Here is a 24,268-nt window from a genome sequence, read left to right on the forward strand (position 1 = left end):
TTTTAAAAATCACAGCTTTTGGGGCACCTGGGTGGCTCAGTGGTTGAGCATCTGCCTTCGGTTCAGGTGATCTTGGAGTCCTGGGATCGAGTCCCACATCAGGCTCCCCTCAAGGAGCCTGCTTCTCCCTCTGCCTGTGTCTCTGTCCCTCTCTTTCTCTCTGTGTCTCTTATGAATAAATAAATAAAATCTTTTAAAACATAAAAAAAAATAAAAATCACAGCTTTTATGATTTTTACATAGAATTTTCGATAATGTGTTTAATCTTTTAAGTCCTCCATTCTTTGGTGAAATGGGGATTAATATGCCTACAGTGAGAGGTCAGTGATCACAGTAGAATGAAGTAAAATATTTAACTTAGCCAATCTTCACTTATGATGCATGATCTCAGATATACACTTTGCCAACTTGTGGTTTGTGTCTCTATTGTACAGCTTATCCTGTAGGATGCACATGAATCAACCAAGATCTCAGTATGGATTTGTATCAATAGACAACACTGAGGATTTCCTTAATTTTATTTTCAAACTTATAAAATAGAAAGCCTGTATATATTTAAACTGAAAAAAATATAGTCCTGTAAGAAAGCCCGAGAATTGAAGAAAATCTAATCTTTATACTTTCTGTTAAGAAGTATGAGATATTCATGTAGATTATCTTTCATAAGGTTTAACTTTATCAAGGAAATAGAGATGGATATCTTCATCTTAGAGAACATAACCATAAGATGGAAAGATCTGTAGTATGAGATATGTATATCTAGATAGATAGATGATAGAGATAGATAGATGATAGATAGATAGATAGATAGATAGATAGATAGATAGATAGATAATCACATTGCTAGAGAACGAATCAAATATTTATGCATCCAGAGTGTAAAGTCTCCACAGAACCTGCCTCTCTTATAGGCAATCTTCTCTACTATCACTTTTTCAGTTTTTATTTCTCACTGCAATGACATTGGGCTTAATATTGCAAATTTTTTTAATGTTGAAAGACTATTTTTTCCCCAGATAACATGGCAAGCTAATGGATTTTGAAAAAAATTAAAAAAAGAGAAGTATGAAATGTCAACAGTAGACAAGTATTATAAATACTCACAGAGACTGTCTCACCAGAGTTCTGATACACATCTGTTAATATCTCACTCTAAATATGAAAGGCTGTTTCTTTTAGGAAATCAGGTTATATGTGAGTTCAGCTGACAATGTCAGCCAGCAGTTTTGTGTTGCTATGCAGAGGCCAGTGTTTCCTCTTACAATAGTAAAATGTGCATCTATATTGTGAACAAGGTGTATCTAGCTCTAGGTAGGATTACTCTAACTGGAACGATTTTCATTCATTGAAACACAAAATTCCTTTCTTCAAAGCAAATATAAATTAACTCAGTCTTTTAGTAGGCGAACACTGAGTCCCTGTTCTGTGCCCGGCATCAACTAGGCCCTGGGATGGCAAACTCAAGGAAACAATTTCTTACAACGGACTGTGCCTGTTACAGAGGTATTGTGATAATGTCCCGGAATGACTAATCCTATTATACATTGCATGACCTACCAACTTCTAGAAAGAGTGGGAGTACAACCAACCAGAAAATGATGAGAATGGGTTCTTCTAAAATATATCACAATCTTGAAGAAATCAGGGTGGGTGGATGAAAACATTGTCCTATTTCATCCTTCCTCTCTGGAATTCTTGAGGTTTCCTTATATTCTCAGTGCTCTGAGACCTTGAAGAGTCCAGTTGTATGCCTTCCATGTGTTGTCTTTTCCTTTCCTTTGTTCCTACTGGCAAGTAATAAGGATCCTGGAGAAGATAGTTTCTCTCTTCCCAGTCCAGAACCTACTCTACAGAGTATAGTAGCTCAAGAACTGGGATTTTTGCCATGGACTGATTTGGATTTGCTTTGTCCCCCATGTGAAGTGACTGCCTCAGTTGACCTCTCTTATAATGGATCTCGCTATTTCCCTCCTCCTGAATCATCCCAGTTTGCTCTCAATCTATTTCAATTCTACAATATCTATGTTGACCTAGGGAATATGTTTAGGTTATTGCAAAAACTTCTAGTCTATTTTGAGGGGCACACAATATAAAATATTTATCTTGTATAAATATAAAATTATAAATATAAAAGTAAAAAATATTTTATCTTGTATAAGCAAAAAAGAACTATGAAGAATTAATTTTTGAAGACTAACTCCACAGGGTCTGGAAAATCCTCATAAAATAGTAACTTTGGGTTTTTGGTCAATATATGTGCCTCAATAACTATGACATATCCCAATAGGCATTGATTTCATTTATTTATTTTTAAAGATTTTATTTATGTATTCATGAAAAACGCAGAGAAAAAGGCAGAGACATAGGCAGAGGGAGAAGCAGGCTCCCTGAGGGACTCAACCCCAGATGCCAGGATCACAACCTATGCAGAAGGCAGACACTCAACCACTGAGCCACCCAGGTGTCCCCAAGCATTGATTTTAAAATGGTGAGTTTAAAAATAAATAAATAAATAAACAAACAAATAAATAAATAAAATAGTGAGTTTCGAGATTTTTTTAAAAATTTATTTATCTCAGAGAGAGAAAAAGTGCCCAAGAGCAGGGGTAGGGGCAGAGGGAAAGGGAGAAGCAGGCTCCCCACTGAACAGGGAGCCCAAAGTGGGACTCGATCCCAGGACACTGGGATCCTGACCTGAGCTGAATGCAGACGCTTTCAAGCTAACAAGTTGGTTCACCATAGTTTCATGAATACAGGTAGAAGATACTTGATTCCTGAGTCAGAGTTGAATGGCAAGTTCTTAATCAAAGTGAGATCAAAAACAGAAGCCAATCATTTTCACATCAGTTCCCTGAAGCCCAGGTCCAACAGAACTGCATTAGAGAAGATGACTCTGACTTGAGGGGACCTGAATCTTTTATAACAAATAGTAAGCATGTTTTTCTTATTCTGAGAAAAAAAAAAGATATTACCTTTATTATCTCAAACAGTGAGCATGTTTGCTCTTTTCTCTAGAGAAAAATACTAATTTTGTTTTGTAAAAATGTTTGTTATACAAACATATCTGAAAGATAGTCTGCAACAAAGGGGAATAAGTACCTCATTTGCAAGATGTGCACAAATGCAAAAGAACAAACAGGGGTATCATCAAATCTTAGAATATTAAAGTAAAATTACTTTTTTTATTCTGTTTTTTTAAAGATTTTATTTTTAAGTTATCTCTACACCTAATGTGGGACCCAAACTCACAACTCTGAGATCAAGAGTCACATGCTGCACTGACTGAGCCAGCCAAGTGCCTTTAGAGTAAAGCTCTTTAAAAGTATTTTAATAGGGATGCTTAGGTGGCTCAGTGGTTGAGCGTCTGGCTTCAGCTCGGGACATGGTCCTAGATTCCGGGATCGAGTCTCACATCAGGCTCCTGCATGGAGCCTGCTTCTCCTCCCTCTGTCTATGTCTCTGCCTCTGTCTGTGTCTCTCATAAATAAATAAATAAAATCTCTCATGAATAAATAAATAAAATCCTTTAATCTTTAAAATAAAATAAAAGTACTTTAACTATACCTAAACCAAGATTTCTCTACACGCATCATTCCTATCAAACTATCATAGTCTCCTCCTGGAGGAAGGCAACTCATTATTTCATGAAATAGGTTACTGCATTTTTGGACAGCAAATCTTTATCTAAATCTGCTTTGCAAAGATTCAATCTTCTGTCTGTAACAATACTTATATTTTAATTATTTTATTTGAGTATAGTTGACACACTACGGCAGTAGTTTCAGGTATACAACAGAGTGATTCTAAAAGTTTATACATTATACAATATTTGCCTTTTGAAAACAACTATACCATAGTTTTGACTCCTAAGACACATATAGTCAACTATATTCTTAAGTGTTTTTTTTTTTTGTTAAGATCCATTGCAGTAGGGGATCCCTGGGTGGCTCAGCGGTTTGGCGCCTGCCTTTGACCCAGGGCGCAATCCTGGAGTCCCAGGATCGAGTCCTGCGTCAGGCTCCTGGCATGGAGCCTGCTTCTCCCTCTGCCTGTGTCTCTGCCTCTCTCTCTCTCTCTCTCTGTCTATCATGAATAAATAAATAAAATCTTAAAAAAAAAAAATCCATTGCAGTTAAACTGCATCTCCTCCATTCTTTTTATATGAAATTTCTTTTTTGAAGCCACATATATAGGATTTGATATTAATCTCGGTTTATTTCATCTCAGAAGGTCAATTAGCTGATCACTACTCTAATCTTACGAAGGAAAATAGTATCTTTCCTGGATACTATAGTACTATTACTATACTAATAGTACTTTCCTGGGTTCATCAAGAGACCTTGCTGGTTACTACAAGAATTTCACCAAGTGTTAATGGAAGCCATACATAGACATTTCCAGTTCATTTGATTATCAAAGAGAATTTGTGGCTACAAAAATGAAAATAAAAGTAAGGAGTCTTGGGCAGCCTGGGTGGCTCAGCGGTTTAGCGCCACCTTGGTGCCCCGGGATTGAGTCCCACAATGGGCTCCCTGCATGGAGCCTCCTTCTCCCTCTGCCTGTGTCTCTGCCTCTCTGTGTGTGTGTGTGTGTGTCTCTCATGAATAAATAAATAAAATATTAAAAAAAAATAAGGAGTCTTTTCTTGATTGAGGGTATTATCTTACTTGATAAAAATGAACACTTGACTTGGAAAATATCTGCTTTCTTCTCAACTCTGCTGGCAAATAATTGCATTTAAAACATGTCATGAATATTAGCCATGTTCCATTTACACTTATAAGTACTATTCTCATAGAGGAGAAATATCATACCCTTAACTAAAATGCAAGTTGAACAAGGCAATCTTTGCTTAAATTAAAAAAAAAATAAAAATAAAAGAGAATATTTACAATTTTCTTACCAGATTTACAGTTAAATTATTTCATTTCACTATTTTGGTTATATATTTTTTCAGAATATTTCACTGCAAATAGTTCATTTTTTTAAAGATTTTATTTATTTATCCACGAGAGACACAGAGAGAGAGAGAGGCAGAGACACAGGCAGAAGGAGAAGCAGGCTCCATGCAGGGAGCCCGACATGGGACTCGATCCTGGGTCTCCAGGATCACACCCTGGGCCAAAGGCAGTGCTAAACAGCTGAGCCACCCGGGCTGCCCATCACTTCATTTTTAAAATCTTTTAATTATTAAAAGTCATCACTGTTACTTATTAATTACTTGAACTATTTTTTTATCCTCTCTTCCTACTTTGTTGGTTAGCAATTGGAAAGGACAGTAAGATGAAAGATAATTACTGGCTTTAATTTTCAAAATAGCTTTAGAATTCAAAATTTGTATTTTGGCATCTACCATACATGGTGATGGTGATGATGGTGATGATGGTGATGATGACGATGATGAATTGCTTCCAATCCATTCTGAGACACGAATCCACACCATCTTCAGAAAGTCAGGGACACTAAGATGTGTGTAGAGCAGTGTCATCCTTTAGTGTCTATTTTGGCTAATTTTACGTGTCAGCTTGGCTGGGCCACAGGGTGTCCAGATAATCAGCCACCCATTATTTTGAGTGTTTCTGTGAGGGTGATTTTGGATGAGATTAACATCTGAATTGGTAGACTGAGTAAAACAAATTGTCCTCTCTAATGTGGGCAAGCCTCATTCAATCAGTTGAAGGCTCGAATAGAACAAAAAGGCCGACCCTCTGGTGAAAAAGAGAAGGAAGATTTCTCCTGCTTGACTGCCTTCAACTGGAATATTAGCTTTTTCTAACTTCCTATGCAAATTGAAATATTGGTTCTTCCTGGCGCTGGAGCCTGCCAGCCTTCAGACTGGAACTATGCTGTTGGCTCTCCTGGGACTCCAACTTGCTGACTCACCCTGCAGATCTCGGGACTTGTCTTCCTTCATAATTGTATAAGCCAATTGCTTATAATAAATCTCTGTTCTGGCTAACCCTGGATTAATACTGTGTCTTCTGTGAATTTCCAGATAGAATGTTATTGAATATTATACTGTTATATAAATATAATCTAGAATTTTATTTAAGGATCTATCTGGTCTTGTTTCCCTTCCTAATGTAAATAGACTATAATATAGTATTATGGTACTAATGGCATGTAAGTAGCATAGAATATAATATAGAGCATTAGAATGTCAACAGATCATAATAGGTAATTTCTGTGAATCCCTAAAGCATCCCAAAAGTGAATTTTCCTTTTTTCCTGTGGACACAACCAGATTTCCTGGTCTCCCTTGGAGTTATGTGTAGCTATGTGATTGAGGTCTGATCAAGGAATGGTGAATGGAAATAATATGTGCCACTTTCAAGCCAGACTCACACAACTTCTCACTTGAGCTCCTCATTTTTTTTCTCCCCTTCCAGGTACTAAGATGGAGCCTACCATTAAGCTAAGCATATGGCAAATTGACAAACCCTCAATCAGGCTAAATGCTTCAGTGTACAATGGTGCAGCACTACCCCTTCAACTGTACTACCCTGCCCCCAGCCCTCTGTTCCTGCTGACCAGGAATATCTAATTTGGAATGTTACGTGTGTGCAGAATAAACTTCAATTGAGTTTAAACTAGAATATATTTTGAGTTTGCTGTTGTTGCTGCTGCCATAGCCTACCTTGACTAGTCTCCTGGTTAGGCATAGATTAAAACTGGCCTTCCACCGAAGAGCTAGTAGAATTTATCATGCAGTATTAGTTTGTGAGGTTTAACATTCAGATTCAATAGGAATATAAAATGACAAGGAAAATTAGGTTTTAGTTTACTTATTTGCTGTTTAGTATGTACAAAAGTTTGTGCTAAATACTATATCTACTATAAAAACCAATTACTGCCCTCAAGATACCATCCTCCAAAACAAGAGCATGGTTCATATATGCTTCATCTATACGTTTCAAGAACCTGTTACCTACCAGAGCTAACTTATTAGTAGTAGTTTTGAACCATTGAATGAAGGCCTCTAGGCAGGAATTAAAACAAAAACAAAAACAAAAACAAAAACAATAAATGCTATGGTAGTTCAGAGAGATGAGATTGCTCTTGAATGGGCAGTAAGGAAAAGGACAAAAGAGAAGATAAGGGGATCCCTGGATGGCTCAGTGGTTTGCCATCTGCCTTCGGCCCAGGTCGTTGCCCTGGAGTCCTGGGATCGAGTCCCGCGTCAGGCTCCCTTCATGGAGCCTGCTTCTCCTTTGCCTGCGTCTCTGCTTCTCTTTCTCTGTGTGTCTCTCATGAATAAATAAATAGAATCTTAAAAAAAAAAAAAAAAGATAAGATTTGGTTGAGTATGTCAGATAGATAGATAGATGATAGATAGATACATAAATACATACATGCACAGATACATAGAGATAGATACATGGATGCAGTGAGGTCCACACAATTAGAGAGAAAAAAAGAAATACAAATAAGAGTGAACCTAAAAACATGGAAACACCATTCTGATAAGACTTACAGGTTCATATAGATAAGTCACTGAAAATCAGGATGAACCTCTGCTTAGTGCCAGCCAGATGCTAGTGAAATTACTTATGCTATTTGCTAAAGATTTCAGCATTTATTATACAGGTAATAAAGCAGCCATTGAGGTAATCCAGATATATTTAAAAAATGAGTTAATTACTCCAAAACGTCTATTTTGAATTAAAAGTTTAAGGGAAAAAAATTGAAAATTTCTTCCTCGAGTTTTCTGAATTTGTAGGGGGGCCGGGGCAAGTACTTCATTTTGACAAATCACTGTCGAAGAGTATTCCATGGACAAGTTTGAAATTCAGTGGAATAAAAATCTCAGAATCAAATGTTCAAATGCTTTCCTAAGGTCATAGAATAGGGCCCTAATCATTTCCAAACATTTAGAAGCACACCCTACTGACTCTTTTTATGCTTTCAGAACACTATAAAACAACTTTACTTTCTTCTAAGGGAGGCCTTGAGAAGAGCATTATGATTCTTTTAACCGGTCAGATATATCTTTTTTGTTTAGGTCACTGCTTCTGGACTGTCCAGCAGAAAACCATTCATAACAGCGGCAAATTGATAAGAGCTTTGTTGTGGCTTTCCACCTTGTTGCATTTCTCCTGTGTGAATTCTTGCATCCGAATGTATCATCTCATTCAAAACCTACCAGCTTCTCTATCCCATAATAATTTGTGCTACCAACCCTATAATAATAACAATGGCATAATACGAATAATGTGAATAACAGCAACTTATTTTTTTTTCCCTAAGTATTTTCAGGCAAATACTTGTGTTTTACAAAGACACATTTCAGCCTGATTCCTGGGCACACAAATCAACAATCTGTGAAAAATAGAGTAGAATAGAATACTGCTGGCATGCCAACTGAAACCACATTGAATCCAGGTACAATGGATACCGTTGCTGTGATAGAGAATGTAGATCACTGAAAGGTGAGAGGAGAGGAGAATGTTAGAGGTTTCTGATTATAGTAAAAAAAAAAAAAAAAAAAAAAAAATCCCTCTCTCTATTTCTCCAAATCCTTCATAAAAGGAATTAAGGTACTACAGAAATATTCTTACTTTCAAACTGAGTTACGAGAACAAACCCAAAATGACTTTGTAATGATATCAAGCAAAAGTGAACTGTACAAGAGAAGTGGGAAGTCTCAGACAGGTTTAAAAGTTCAAGCCCGAGCCCACTTACAAAGCAGACACTTTAAAAAACACAATTTTTGTGGACAGGATTTTTGTGCCACCGCCAAAAGAAAAAAAAAGAAAAAAAAAAAGAAAGAAAATCAAGCAGGCTCCTCTTTAAAAAGACAAGTAGCAGTCTATTGATGTGAACTTTGTAGGGATTTTCCAGCCATGTTACACCTGTCATTCTAAAGGGAGAGTTGGTACAGCAGCCACATAAACATGGCCCATTAAGGATGGCGTAAGAAAAGTACTTGCTTTCAGTTAATAAAGTTTGGGGCCGTTTGGTGCATAGAAATTTGGGAAGCTCAGATTATAGGCAAAATAAGAGATTCAGATGGATTGTGGCAAGTAGTAGCAGAGATTCAATAGATGGCACTCTTGCCTCTGCTTTGAGCTCATTCCTTAAGATGGCTCAGATTTCCAGATCTTCAGACTGGTGGGCTGGGTACTCTTCCTACCTCTTCAGCCTTTATCTCCAATCACTCAACTGTATTTAACTTGGTGATTCAGCCACAGAAAACTAACAACTTATGGAAACCTTAATATGGCATTCCCTCTTAGGTCCTTAGTCCTTCCTAAAATATGTTCTCTCAGGCTGGGAACGCCCTTCTTCCTCCGTCCACCCATTTCTCATCAGCTTGAGCAGCATTTCTACTGCTGAACCCTCTTCTATAAAACCCCCACATCACTGAGCAAATCCTGCCTGTGCTTTTTCTTGCTCCTCCCATAACTGCATGCAGATGCCAGAGGTCTCTCACCTGTGAATATTATACATACTAGTAATTGGGTCTTCCTCCTCCATGAGATGAGCTTCTAAGGAGGGACCATTTTCTTTCTAATATCTACCACATAAGCAATATCGTAGAAGTACTTGTTGAATGAATGAATGCAACCATCGACATCTTTTCAAACCTCATTTAAGTATTAATCACACCATATGAGGAAATAGTTCTTGTTGCTTTTCTACATGTCCAGCCCTGGCTCTATTGTCCTTGCTTGTGTACCTTTAAGGTCTATTTTTATCACCCCAATTTGGTTTTATTTGGTGTTTTTCCCCCCTTTTGTTTGTTATATTGCTGCCATTTTAATTTGAAATTCTTGATAAGGCTGATTATGTATTTAGTTTGTTGGGAATTGGTTTCTTAACTGTTCTTTTAAAGATTTTATTCACTTGAGAGAGAGGGAGCACGCACAAGAATAGAAGGGGGAGTGGGCAAAGGGGTGAGAGAGGGAGAGAGAAAGAATTTCAAGCAGTCTCCAATCTGTGTGTAGAGTCCAATGCGGGGCTCGATCTCATGACCCTGAGATCATGACCTGAGCTGAAACCAAGAGTCGGATGATTAACCACCTGAGTTACCCAGGTCCCCCTTAACCATTCTTCTAGATTAATTTTTATTCTTAAGGTCCAAACAGAAAAGACAGTATTTATATATGATATTAAGTTTTATAGGCTATAAAGCTTAACTTTTAGAATCAAATGCATGCTTTATTCAATCAGTTCTTTCAATTCAACAAATATGTATTGAATGATTATGGAGTTCAAGGAGGACACCCCAAAATATGCCACTTTGCAGACTGATTATTTTTCATTAAAGTTACTTAAGAAACAGCCAGAGCAAGGACACTCTGACCCTCCTTTGTCCTCTTGAAGCTAGGAAATAAATCTATGTGAACAGTACCCTCTTGTACCACCCTTAACATCCTATCATCAGAGATAGAGAATTTAGGGCCCAGAAGACCTTATAAACAAACCTTATTATTTCTTCACTAATTGACTACCCCAAACCTAAATTTCCTTGTTGTTGATCCTCACAAATTTATTTGTCTAAAAAATACATAAGCTGCCTGCTTTGGTCATTTTGAGTCTCATATTTCTATGACCTCCCATACATACGTAATTAAAATTTTTGTCCTAATAACCTATCTTGCATCAGTTTAATTATTAGACTGGAAGGGAAGGAAGGAACAGTTTTCCTCCCTTACAATTATTATGAGTGAAACTTTTTGTTAAGTAAGTAGGAAAAAGCTTAAATAAAGTACACTCAGGCTTTGTCCTCACGGCAGTGACAGTCGTACAGAAAACATTCTTTAACCTCAATCTTCAAGGAGTCTAGTTTCTCATCTCAGAGGATGAGGACCACAAACCTTATCTTACTGGGAAAAATAAATAGGATGATGTGTATGAAATCTCCCAGCATAATGAATGACAAATTCAAGGCATTTAATGAATGATAATTTCTCTGATTTCAATTGAAGATAATACAAGGTAACAGGATAATCCTCCTCTGTGCAGGTGTGCCAAAGTGCTCTTGGTTCTTTAGTGATGGGACATAATAAATATATACATAAATTGACTAAAATTTAAGTAAAAGTACTCTGAACAAATGATCCAAAGACTTGGTTGCAAAATCTAATTTTATTATTTAATTTCTGGAAACTTTAGATAGCTCAGCTTTCTTCTTTATTACTCAAGTTTTTCATACTAACATTCTACAAGTCAGATAATTGGTTTTGAACAACGGTGTTTAAGTGAGAAACTAGAGTAGACTTTATGACTCCACCAGGGACTCTTGAATGACTTTGGTAAAATGCTTCCTTATCTTGGGTTTTCTTGTCTGTAGGACAGGGATAAAATTATTTGCCTAACAGTGTATATGAAAGAAATATGCACCATATATGCATCATGTTTTTCACATACACAATACTCAAGAATATGATGTGCTCTTATTATTACTTCTCTTATTAGTCCTGCCTTCATAGGAAGAAGTGTGAGTTTACTTTGAAAAATCCAAAGTAAAAAATATATAAGACAAGCATGAGATCACAAGGAGCTCCTTCGATTCTCTCTCAAGGCAAAATTGGTGAACATTTATACACACACATACACATGAGCGTGCACATTCACGTAAGAGATGTATAGATGCCCTGGAGATAATAGTTTATATTGTGGGCTAACTAGCTTACCAGACAGAAATGAGAAAAGAAAAGCTAGAAGAGCCCTCCTGGAGTCAGAACAAATCTCAAACAATGTCCTTGGGGGGGAAAAAAAGCACAAATTTGATGAATTAGTAAGTAGCCTGTGAAACAATCTATGCCCCAGCATACTGTGAGAAACACTAGAGCAGTGATCCAACAATTAGCAGAGTTTAACAACTGGGAGTGCCCAAGCCACAAAACCCCAGGATGACTGTAGGCTTCATACTACGTTGATGGACATGAGTGGTGGGTAGATCGCACTAAAGTAATCCATCCAGTCAAGAACATTTAGCAAGCAAATCCTATTACCAAGCACTTGAGGGGAGAACCAGACTTGCTAAAATATATTTTCTCAAACGCCCAATTTCCAGTAATCAAATGAGTCAAAGAAGAAATCAAGAGAGAAATTAGAAAACAGTTTGAAATGGCTGGAAATGAAAAGGCGGCATACCAAAGTTAGTTATGAGATGCTGCTAAGGCCGTGCTCAGAGAGAAATTTATGCTGAATGCCTATATCGATAAAGAAAAAAAAGATCCCAATGAACCCTCCATCTTAAGGGGAAAAAAAAAGAGCAAACTAAAATGAATGAATGCGATGTAAGGAAAAAATAAAGATTAGAGCAGAAATTAATGAAATAGAAATTATAAAAACAATAAAGAAAATAAATGAAACCAAAGGCTGGTTCTTTGAAGAGTTCAGTACAACGGAAAAAATCTCAGTGAATGAGGACAAGAAAAAAAAGAGAGACGACTCAAATGAGCAGAGTCAGTAATGCAAAAGGGGACCTACTATCAACTTTGCAGAAATAAATCAAAAGGAATCAAAAACTACCCAAAAAAGTAAGGTTCAGGCTCCAGTGGCTTCACAGGTGAATTTTCCCAAACATTTGAAAAACAATGTCATTTCTTTCTCAACAGAATAAGAGGGAACAGTGGCCATATCCTCCAGTGAGGTCAGTAAAAATCCAGATTAAAAATGTCACAAGAAGAGAAAAGCTACAAACTACTACTTATTAATGTGGACACAAAAATCCTAAACAAAATTGTAGCGCACTGAAGCCAGCAATATACTTTTGAAAGTTATATGCCATAACCAAGTGGGATCCCAGGACTGGAAGGTTTGCCTAGTACAAAAAAAAATGAGTTAATAATACTTTATTAACAGAAACACACACACACACATATACACAGAAACACCAAACAATCTCAATAGATGCAGAAAAAAAAATTGTAAAAATCAACACCATGTCTTGATAAAAACACTCACCAAAGTACAAAAGAACTTGAAATTGATAAGAGGCATCTCTGAAAAACTCACAATTAACATCACACATTATGATGAAAGACTGGACGACCTCCCTCTGAGATCAGGAGAAAGGTAGGAGCATTCACTGTTGCCCATTCGATTCTGCACTGTACCGGAGGCCTTCTGTAGGGCAGTTAGGCAAGAAAAGGAAATAGAGGGCATCCAGATTAGAAAGACTATTACTGCACTTGAATATAGGGCCTTAAAGAGGAGATTAAGTAAAAGTGAGGCCTTTGGGGTGAGCCCTAATCCAGTCCGACTGGTGTCCTTAGAAGAGAAATTTTGGACACACAGGGAGACACTAGAGACTCATTTAGGATCATCACCAGGACACTAAACAACCAGAAAACTCCCCAGCTTATAAACTTAGATGGTCTTGATGAAATCAGGGTGGGGAACAGGCAGGTTTTTTTGTAAAATAATCATGTCTCTCTCTCTCTTTTTTTTTTTTTAAGTTAAAAAATATGATTGGCAGACCTTGCTTTGAATAGGGTATTGTGTGATGTGAATTCAGCTGCTGCTCAGAATTGATTTCATCTCTATTTTGCCAGTGGAGTGCAGTTCTTTTTGAAAAAGAAGGTTGCTTTTTATTTTGCTCTCTCTTTATTATGATTGCTGTCTGCCCCTGTTCCTTTTTTTAAAGGAAAAGTGTAGCTGGCCAAAGAGTTAGAGCCAAACGCCTCTTGTTTTTTCTTTGCTGTCCCCATTCTGTGCTTGCTGCAGTGGAGCTTCTTATAAAAGGAAAGAGCAATGGGAAGCAGATGCAGTGCCATCCTGGGCCTCCCATGCTTAAATAGCTGCTTTATATTCCTTTGAAAACAAATATCACTTTATACATCATTTCTCAGAAGAGCGGATGAATCCTTACTTTTCCCCTTTTCCTAGACAGTCAATGTCTTGGTTGGACCCAATCCTGAAAGATGATATTTACGTAGCTGAACATGTCCGTTTACCTCTTTGAAAAGCTTCAAGCCAATGTTTCCTGACCTATTTGGTTTTCAGAAGCTCTTGAGAAAATGAACAAATAGAGTCAACGAGTGATACAATAATTTCTAAACTAACCCCAAAGAATGAAAAAGGCTTCTGTGAATGCAGTAATAAGTTTTATGGGTTTTTATAGGGCATTCATTACATTGACATACAAATTAAAAAATATATGCCACATATCTAGGGCACATAATATCTAGACTATTTACAGACTTTGTATGGTGCATACCTAATTCACAATATTCTCCAAACAACTCTGTCCCTCTTACCTTCACTTCTTGGAAACCTCTCCTCTGGGCCATTCGATAATAGGGTTCCGGTAAGATAAATTCAGTGCCATCTAATGGATATACTCCCCTGCCATTTGGGATTTATGTAAATAGTCTCTGCTGTGCTGAGTTTCTGAGCACTCTTGTTTGCTTGGAGTACAAAGAATCTGTGGAATTTGGATGATTCCTTTTACTCATCCTGTGGTCCACACAGTGTGATGGAGCACAGAAAGACAGCTATTTCATGGTGTCAAATGCAAGTTGAGCCTCATATTTATTAGTGTTGGCCCCCCCATAATCTTCATAGGGTTGGGGGTCATCAGATTTAACCAATAAAAAGAGAGGACATGAGGACATTGGCCTAAATTTGAATTTTATGATAAGTAAAAAATACTTTTTTGTCGTTGTTAAGTATAGGTGTGTCATGCAATATTTGAGATACACTTATACCTGGTTTGAGATTCCTTCTTAGAGTTGACGATAAGCGTTGCTGGGAAGTTGGAGGCATACGTCATAGTCTGGAAAAAGAGATAATTCCAATCCCACATAATTCCCAAAACATTGTGTTCAAAGACCAAAGACAGGTACAAAGTCAGAGGTGTTGTGTATGTGTGTGTGTATGTGTGTGTGTGTGTGTGTGTGTGTGTATAACCCTTTTAATGTACTGTTGAATTTGCTTTGGTCTTTTCTCTCACTCTCTTTTTTTTTTTTTTTTTGAGTATAGTTGACACACAACGTTGTCACAATTTAAAACATACAACGTACAACATAGTGATTCAACAAGTTTATACCTTGTGCTATGCTCATCACAAGTGCAGCTACACTGATCATGTTCTATTCTTTGGAAACAAATCACCAATCCCGGTCTACATTCAAGGTGAGGGATTACATAAGGTCATGACTTCAAGGAGATGGAGATGATTGGGAATTATCTGAGAGGCTGCCAATCACCGTAAGGTAGTGCTCATTAGCTTTTCCATATCTTTCCAAGATATTAAGAGATATTAAGATATTAACTCAAATGTTTGAATTATTTTATGTGCTAACCAACAATGCATGAGGGTTCTAATTGGTCTGCATTTTCACCCTTACACATCTTTGATAATATTGGCATCATTTTTTTAAGATTTTAGCCATTACAGCAATTGTGAAATGTCTCATCTTCTGGTTTTATTTTCATTTCTGTAGTGACTAATGGCTTGAGCACCTTTTTCTTTACTCAAAGACAATATCTCTTGCCTTAGGAATTTCTCTCTTTTTTTTTTTTTTTCAAAAAATGTTATCTATTTTTTACTTTGATTTCTAAGCATATTGGAGTATTTATATATTCTGGAACAAGTCCTTTGTCAGAAATATATACCATTATTAATTCCTCTCCAGCTATAGCTTGCCTTTTCATATTCTTAATGGTTTTATTGGATGAATAAAATATTTATTTTGATACGATTTATTCTTAAACATTTTTTTCTTTTATCATAGTGATTCTCGTATCTTAAGTATTATTTGCAAACCCAAATTTTCTAAGTCTCCTTTATTTTATTCTAGAAGTTTTGCAATTTAAAATTTTATGTTTACATTTCACCTGCTCCATATAAACTTCTGTGTATGATATGAGTAGTGAATCAAATTTTATTTTAAGAACAAACTTATTCAGTTGATTCAGCATCATTTGTTGAAAAGATTTTCTTTTCCTCCTGTACTTTTGTCAAAAGTCATTTGTCTTTATGTGTGGTTCTATTTCTGAACTCTCTATTCTGTTCCACAGATCTTTATGTCTATACTTAATGCCAATACTACACTCTTCTGATTATTGAAATTTGTTATCAGGTAGCTGAAATCTTCAGCTTTAATCTTCTCTTTAAAAATTGAACTGACTATTTTAGGTCCTTTGACTTCAATACAAATTTTAGAATGAGCTCGACAATTTCTACCAAAAAAATAAACAAGCAAATAAACCAAAAACTCTTGAGATATTCAGATTGTATCGTTTCTATTTATCAGGTTAGTAATGATTAATATCCAGAAAATACTGAATCTTCTAATTCATAAACATGATATATCTCTCCATTTACTTAGGTCTTCTTTAATACCTATCAGCATTATTTTGTAATTTCCAATGTGCTGATCTTGCACAATTTTTGTTAAAAGTTTTGACGACTTACATATCATTTTAGAAAGGTTATTTTTAATTGTTCATTGATAGTGTACAAGTATACAGTAGAACTTTCTGTATAGAATGAATTCTGATATTTTGCTGAATTTCATTATTAGTTCTAATAATTCTTCAAGAGTTTATTTATGTTGTTTTGTTTTGTTTTGTTTTCACCGGCACAATTATGGCAATAGAAAATAAGATAATTTTGCTTCTTATTTTCCAAACTTTATGCTTATCTCTTGCCTTATTGAACTGAGTATAATGTTGAATAAAAATGTTCAGACCTTTCATGCTTCCTTTGCTCTAAATCTTAACAAGACATTGTCTAATATTTTGCCATTACCACAATGTTAACTGATGATTTTTTTATAGATGCCCTTTATCAAATAGTGGATATCCCCTTTCATTTTTAGTTTGCTAAGATGTTTTATCATTAATATTGAATTTTGACAAATGCTTTTTCTTGTCTACTGACATGATTATATGGATTGTTTTATTCTGCTAATGTGGTTAATTTCATTAGCTGGTTTTCAAATGTTAAACAAACATCGAATTATTGAGATTAACAGCTATCAATCTAAATAAGCCTAACCTATGGGTGCCTGGATGGCTCAAGTCAGTTAAGCACTAACTCCTGATTTCAGCTCAGGTCATGATCTCAGGGTCAAGAGATCAAGCCCTCATCAGGCTCCACACTCATTGTGGAGTCTGCTTGTCCTTCCCCCTCTGCTCCTTGCCCTATTCATGCTCTCTTTCTATCTCTCTCACTTTCTATGTCTGAAATAAATAAATAAAACTTAAAAAAAAATAAAGCTAACCTAAGTTCAAACATTGTTTTTATTGATTGCTGGATGCTTTAGACACAACATTGAGTCTTAGTAGCCTCAACTGTAAAATGAGATACCCTAGATTACAGGGTATTTGAAATTTTTAAGTAAAGACAATATGAAGCTATGCTGTAATGGCCTGTTTGCCTTTATGAACTTCTATTGGATTTTATACTCTGCAGTGGACAGATTCTAAGATGGCCTTCAATTTTTCATGTGTCCTGATATTTTCACCTGGAGAAATCCTTTCCCATTCAGTGTGGGCAAGACTCATGAATTGCATCTATTCAATAGAAAATGGCAAATGTGATAGATGTTACTTCTATGATTAGGCTACATAAAATTGTGACTTTTGTCTTCCCAGAAGTATCTTTCTTTCACCGAAATAAGCTGCTATATATTGTTAGTTTCTTGATGGAGAGACCTGTATGGCAATGAACTGTGCACAGACCCTGTCAACAGACAATAAGAAACTGAAGCCCTTAGTCTTAAAGCCTGTGAGAAACTGAATTCGTCCAACAGCACATCATCTTGGAAGTGGATCCTTTCCCACTAAGGCTTTGAGGAGACACTGCAACCACACCTTGGCATCAGCTTTCAAATGAAACCCTGAAGCAAAGCACCAGGCAGAACATTGTCCCAACTCCTTACCCACACCAGCTGAAATAATGAATGTTTGTTGCTTTAAGGATCTGTTTGTGGAAATATTGTGCCATAAAAATAGATAAGTAATGCGTAGTTAAAGAAACCAGAGATCTTGAAATCTTGCTCATTGTTTATCTATTACATATATCCCAATTTCTGAATAAATGTTGATTCTCAATTAATATTCATTGAATGAATGAGTGAATGAAGCAGGTACAAAGTTGTTTCTTCTCTCTTTTCTTACCTATGTAAAAAGAAACTTGCAAAACTTGTGAAGAGATGCCTGTGTGAAGAAACAGACTTATAATAGCCTCATGCTTTTCATCTTCCTGAATAACCAGATGGATTTGTTATGCCAAATGAGTAACTCAAAAATGTCAAGTTCATAGGTCAACTGATATGTCAAAGGATATGTCAAAATTTTGTTATTCTATTTTAGAAGAAAACTGTTAGCAAGTGAATAGCAGTGGCATGAGGGAGAGGATACCATGCTGTCATTGGAAGTTGACATTTTGTGGTAATAAGAGCAAAGTCTTTTGGAAGCCTGCACTCTAGTGCTTCGTAAAGCTGATATATGTTAATTTCAGAAAAAGCTGAAAATGGCATTAGAGAATTATGATGGCCAGAGGAGGTCAGAGTTTTGTCAGTTCTTATACCTTGAGCAGTGAGAAATTTAAGAAAAGAGAGAAATTTAATCTCAAAATTAAATTTGATATAGGCATATGGGTAATTAGCACTCAGCTAGAGGGCAAGTAAAAAGAGAAAAGGTGGCAATTAAAATCAGCCCCATGGTAACTTATTAATAGGTTCTTTATGGCAAGAGATTTAAAATCATTTTCTTTGGATCCCAATGACAATATTATCTATACCTAGAACTACCATTCATAGAGTATCAACTCTGGGCCAGCTCTTTACACATTTCACTAATCCTCACAAGTATTTGACTTAGATTTTGTATTTCTATTTTTAAAATGAGAAAACCGAGACTCAAAAAAGTTTAATGATTTGCCAAAGGCTACAGAGTATGTGGCACAAGTAGATTTGAGACTTTCACTCCAAGCATACTCTCCCTGTTTCTTTATTTTCTGCCTTACAGAAGTTAAAAATTTATTGAATTTTAGTTTACACAGAACTTCAGTGGATATCATCCTATTCATCTTGGCTATACCTAGTTTTTAGAAACACATATGTTTCCAATCTTGGCAAATGTTAGTGTTTGAGCTGTTGATGCTTTTCTAACTGTGACAACTATTATTCCATATCTTTCTGAATAGACTAGTTGTGACAGAGCAAACAATTTACATGTCATAGTTCTAGTCTATTTCTGATATACTGGATATTTCCAAGAAGAATTATGAAAAAAAATAAGGGAAATTATCACTGAGTTACAAGCAGGAATGTTTCCCTGATTAGAATATTGATGTACCAAAGAATGTGCTGATTATATGTTTCCTCTTTTATAGAGGGGTTTGCTAACATTCTCTGTAATGTTTAAGTGCTGATGCACCTGTTCAAAGAAACTTAAAATATTCTGACTCTAGTCAAAGTAATCTATTCTTATTTCTTAACTTCATCTGCATGCAAGCAACTTTAGATTTTAATGATTTAAAACAGATCATCTAAAAGATTTATAGTTTCCCACTTTACATCTAAGTCTACAATACATTTTGAGTTGAATTTGTATTAGATGTGAACTTTAGATCAGGCTACTTTTCTCTTTCTTTCTTTCTTTCTTTCTTTCTTTCTTTCTTTCTTTCTTTCTTTCTTCTTTCTTTCTTTCTTCTTTCTTTCTTTCTTCTTCTTTTTCTTCTTCTCTCTCTCTCTCTCATCAATGGATGTCCAATTGATCTAGCACTTATTGGAAAGCTATTCCAAAAAAAAAAAAAAAATGAAGAAAAGAAAAAGAAAGAAAAGAAAGAAAAAGCTATTCCTCATTCATTGAAATGTTTTTACTTCTTTGTCAAAAATTAATTGGACATATCTGTGTACATCCATTCTTGATTTTCTAATCTGTTCTATTGATAAGTGTCTATCCATAACTTGTATCACACTATATTGATTACTATTGCTATATAGTAAATGTTAACATTGGAAGAAGTGAATGCTAATGCTTGACTCTTTTTTTTAAATTGTTTTGGTTATTCTTAGATGTTTTATTTTTTATATACATTTTAGAATAAAATTTCTTGTTTTTCCATGTTGACAATCATATCATCTACTATAAATAGAGGTAATTTTATTTCCTTTTTAAAACATTTGTATTAATTTCATTTCTTTTTCTTGACTGACTGCAATTGGCTAGGGCTTCTATTACTATGTTAAATAAGAGTTGTGTGAGAAGAATCCTTGCCTTTTAATCCTAAGTCTTTCACCATTAAGTATGATTTTGTCTGCAGGGTTCTCATGGATTCTGTTTTTATGGCTGAGGATCATAGAAAAAAATCTTCAGAGTTTTTGCCTTGGCTTGGTATCAAAGAATAATCCATAAAAGTAAAAATTTATAAATTTGACTTAATCAAAAATAAAAACTTTCACCTGTGAAACATCTTATTTTAAAAGGATGCATCTATCTTTATACAGACTTGTATAAATATAATACAAAGCACATAGTCAATGAAAGTCTTATCTCTAAAACATATAAAGCACTCTGGAAACTCACCAGTATAAGAATAACAATCCAATTTTAGTATGGGCCAAAGATATGAACAGATATTTCATAAAAAAGAGTAGGTAGTGGGAAATAAACATAGGAAAAGATGTTTAACATCATTATTCATTAGACAAATATAAATTAAAACCACAATTAGATATCATCACATACATATCAAATGGATAAAATAAAAATTTTTGATAGCACTAAATACTAGTAAAAATGTGGAGTATTAACTCCCTCATCTTGTCCTGCTGAGAATGTAAAATGGTACAGCCACTTTAGAAAATAGTTTGGAAGTTAATTTTAAAGCTAAAAATAATCTTAACAACATGACAAAAAATTGAACTCTTGGGTATTTATTCCAGAGAAATTATTTTCATGCAAGACTTATTTTCATGCAAGAACTTACACAGGAATGTATATAGCAGCTTTATATAATCATTATAGCCCTAACCTGGAAAATACTCAGATGCCCTTCAATGGTTGAATGGGTAAACAGACGTTATTACATCCATACTATGAGCTACCGCTCAGCAATATTAAGTGCCAAGCTATTGACACATGCAACAATTTAGACTAATTTTAAAGAAATTATGCTGAATTTAAAAATCCCGTTAAAGAAGATATAAACAGCAAGATTCCATGCTTATAATACTCATTAAATAACACAAGTAAAATGTTGGAAAAGATATTATTGGTTGACAAGGTTAAGAATAGGAGTTGGGGATGGGTGTGTCTGAAAGGGGTCACAGAATTCTACTGTGATATGTATATACAGTTGAAAATCTTCATATTGGCCGTAGTTATATAAGGATACTCTCATGTTAAGATTACATAGAGCTATATGAATACATAAATAAACATAAATGAGTATATGTATAATTAACAGATCTTGAATAAATTCCATGGATTTTACCAGTGCCAATTTTGTTTTGTTTTGTTTTTGATATTGTACTGAGTTGTATAATATATTATCAAAGGAGGATGCTGGGAAAAGTTGTACATAGGATTTTTCTATACATTTCTTTGCGACATCCCATGAATATCTATTTTTAAATTAAAAAAAAAGTTTTTAAAAACCTCCTTTTCTCTTTCATCAAAAAATTGTTAATTGTAAGTTTAAATTAATGGATAACTTGTCTCTGCTTCTTCTTACAGTATTTGCTCTTCTGTTCAGGGGAGGCTGAAATACGATCTTCAACCCCCTGACCAGACTATAAGAATGGAAGTAGCGTTTTGCCTTAACACAGCAATGTAATACTCTTGGGAATTTGAAACTGTGTCACAGAAATTCTAGCTGGCCTTTGTCAGGCAAATCGGTGAACATAGAGCTCTGGGCCAAGAATAATTATAGCTTACCAGGTAGGGACAGCAAGTCTTCAGAGAGGGTGGGTAAGGCAGGATAATGCATTGCAGAAGATGCAAGATAAATTAGTATTTTTGTTTTTTTATAAATTTTAGGTATCTTGCCATTGGATTCTGTGAGATACCTCTAACAAACAAACTTCCTTCCTTCCTTCTTCCTTCCTTCTTCCTTCCTTCCTTCCTTCCTTCCTTCCTTCCTTCCTTCCTTCCTTCCATTTATAAAATAGTGAATTTCTGCAGTTTCTATTTCTCTTACCTAAACTATTTCTTTCTTTTTTTTTTCTTAAACTATTTCTTATTAGTAGATGACAAATTTGATTTTTGATACAAAGTGTGCTGATAACTTGAAGGCTCTATATGTTTTCCATTAATTAATTCTATTCTCCCCTTGACCTTTCCTCTTTCTAATTGCATTCCAGCAGTAAGAGAAAGGAATAAAAAGGGGTTGGGGGGGTGTTAGAAAAACCTGTTAACAAATATTCAGATTTCTTATGGGCATAGAAAGTAGGATTTTTGTTCTGACAGGATTTTTACATTGTCTACAAATTTCCTTTCTGCCTGTAGTAACATTCCAACAATGACCAATGATCATTGACTGGCTGCCATGCTTTGCTCTGGGATTGGCATATGCCTGTCAGAGGATAAGTTAATATGTTTCTAGGTTTTCCACTCTTTGCCATGGGAAGTCCTTAAAGCACTTTTGGTGCAGACTTAATCATAGTTATATTTTTCTGAATCTCATAAAATTATTTTGAAGATTTTATGGGCTTTGACATAATATATATATAATATATTACATATATTATATATATGTATTTAGTACCTAATATATTCTAGAGAGGAAATAAACTCCATACTCATGTGGATCTCAGTGGGGTTGTTGGTTATATAAATATTAGGAGTAGGATAAATATTTTTAAATTGCACAGGATTTTTAATTCGGTCTTTGTGCTGTGAAAAATTGGGTCCTACAAAATTTGCTAAAGGAGATGCAGGAAAAGATTCAGTTTGAAATATATATTTTGTAGCACTGCTTCCAAATACAAAACATGCTAAATATCCAACACAGGCTCTTGGCTCACTATATAAACACATACCCAAGCAGTGGCATAAAACTGCAGTGAGCAAATAATATTTATGGGATAATTGAAGAAATGTGCATTATACCTGTCTAAGTGAAAACCTGTACCAGAGCTATTAAGCACACCTGTTTTGACATTAGTCAGAACTGGATTCAAGGGTTTGTTCTGTTTCTTACTCTTACTGAGCTACTTAATTATACTTTCATTCTCCTGTATTTTTTTAGATTGTTAGTATGCTGTGCACCATACACTTCATGGCTTAAAACAGCACACATTTATTATCTCAGAGTTTCTGTAGGTCACGAGTTCATAGAGTTTATCTGAAACTTTGGTTCAGTGTCTCACAAGGTTGTGATCTCAAATCAGGCATGAGGTCTTCTTTCAAGCTCATTGGTAGTCGGCAGAAGTGAGTTTCTTGTGGATGGAGGTCCTCAGCATCAGAGGCTGCCCATCATTCCCTGCCAGGTCATGCTTTTCACAATATGGCATTCTGTTTCTCCAAGCCCAATGAGTGTCTTAGCTTACAGGTTAGGCCCACCTAGGGTAATCTACCTTGGGAATACCTCAAAATCAACTGATATGGACACGAGTTAGATGAGCAAAATTCCTTCACCTTCACCATATCGAGTATCAACCGGCGTGAAATCCCATCATATTCCTGCCCACGCTCAAGGAGAAAGGGTTATTAAGAGAGTGTGAGTCATTAAAAATCGCTTTAAAATTCTGCCTACCAGACACACTACTGTGTAATGTGTTTATTTGTAAAACTGAGCTAATAACTTATCAAGTTAATTGGAATTACATAACAACTAAATGAGAAAGAACCTGAATTCCAAACATGGTGTAAAAAAAAAAAAAAATATATATATATATATATATATATATATGTGTGTGTTAATGGTTACCATAATTAGTAGTGTTAGTACTATCAGCATTGAAACCAAGGACTTAGGAAATGCATGAAGCAGCAAAATACAAGTAAGACAACACACCAAAATTTTACAGTGGCTATCTCTAGTTGGAATGGGACCATGGATAATGTTATATATGATATATATATATCTCCATTATTGTGCTAATATGATTAGAATCTTTTGTATTTTGTGCAATAATTACTGACACTCACAAAGCAGTTAACAATTAGTGCCAGGGCACTGTTATAAATTATTTTCACAAACTAACTCATTTAGTCTTCATGCAATCCTGGGAGTTAGGTATTATTAATAGCTTTGGTTTAAAGCTGAAGAAACCGAGATGGAGAGGTTCAGTATTATGCTCAAGGTCACCAAGGTATTTTGTGTTACAATCAAAATAGTAATTTAGGGTGA

This window comes from Canis lupus, chromosome 18, assembly GCF_011100685.1.
Source record: "Canis lupus familiaris isolate Mischka breed German Shepherd chromosome 18, alternate assembly UU_Cfam_GSD_1.0, whole genome shotgun sequence".
NCBI classification, from domain to species: domain Eukaryota; kingdom Metazoa; phylum Chordata; class Mammalia; order Carnivora; family Canidae; genus Canis; species Canis lupus.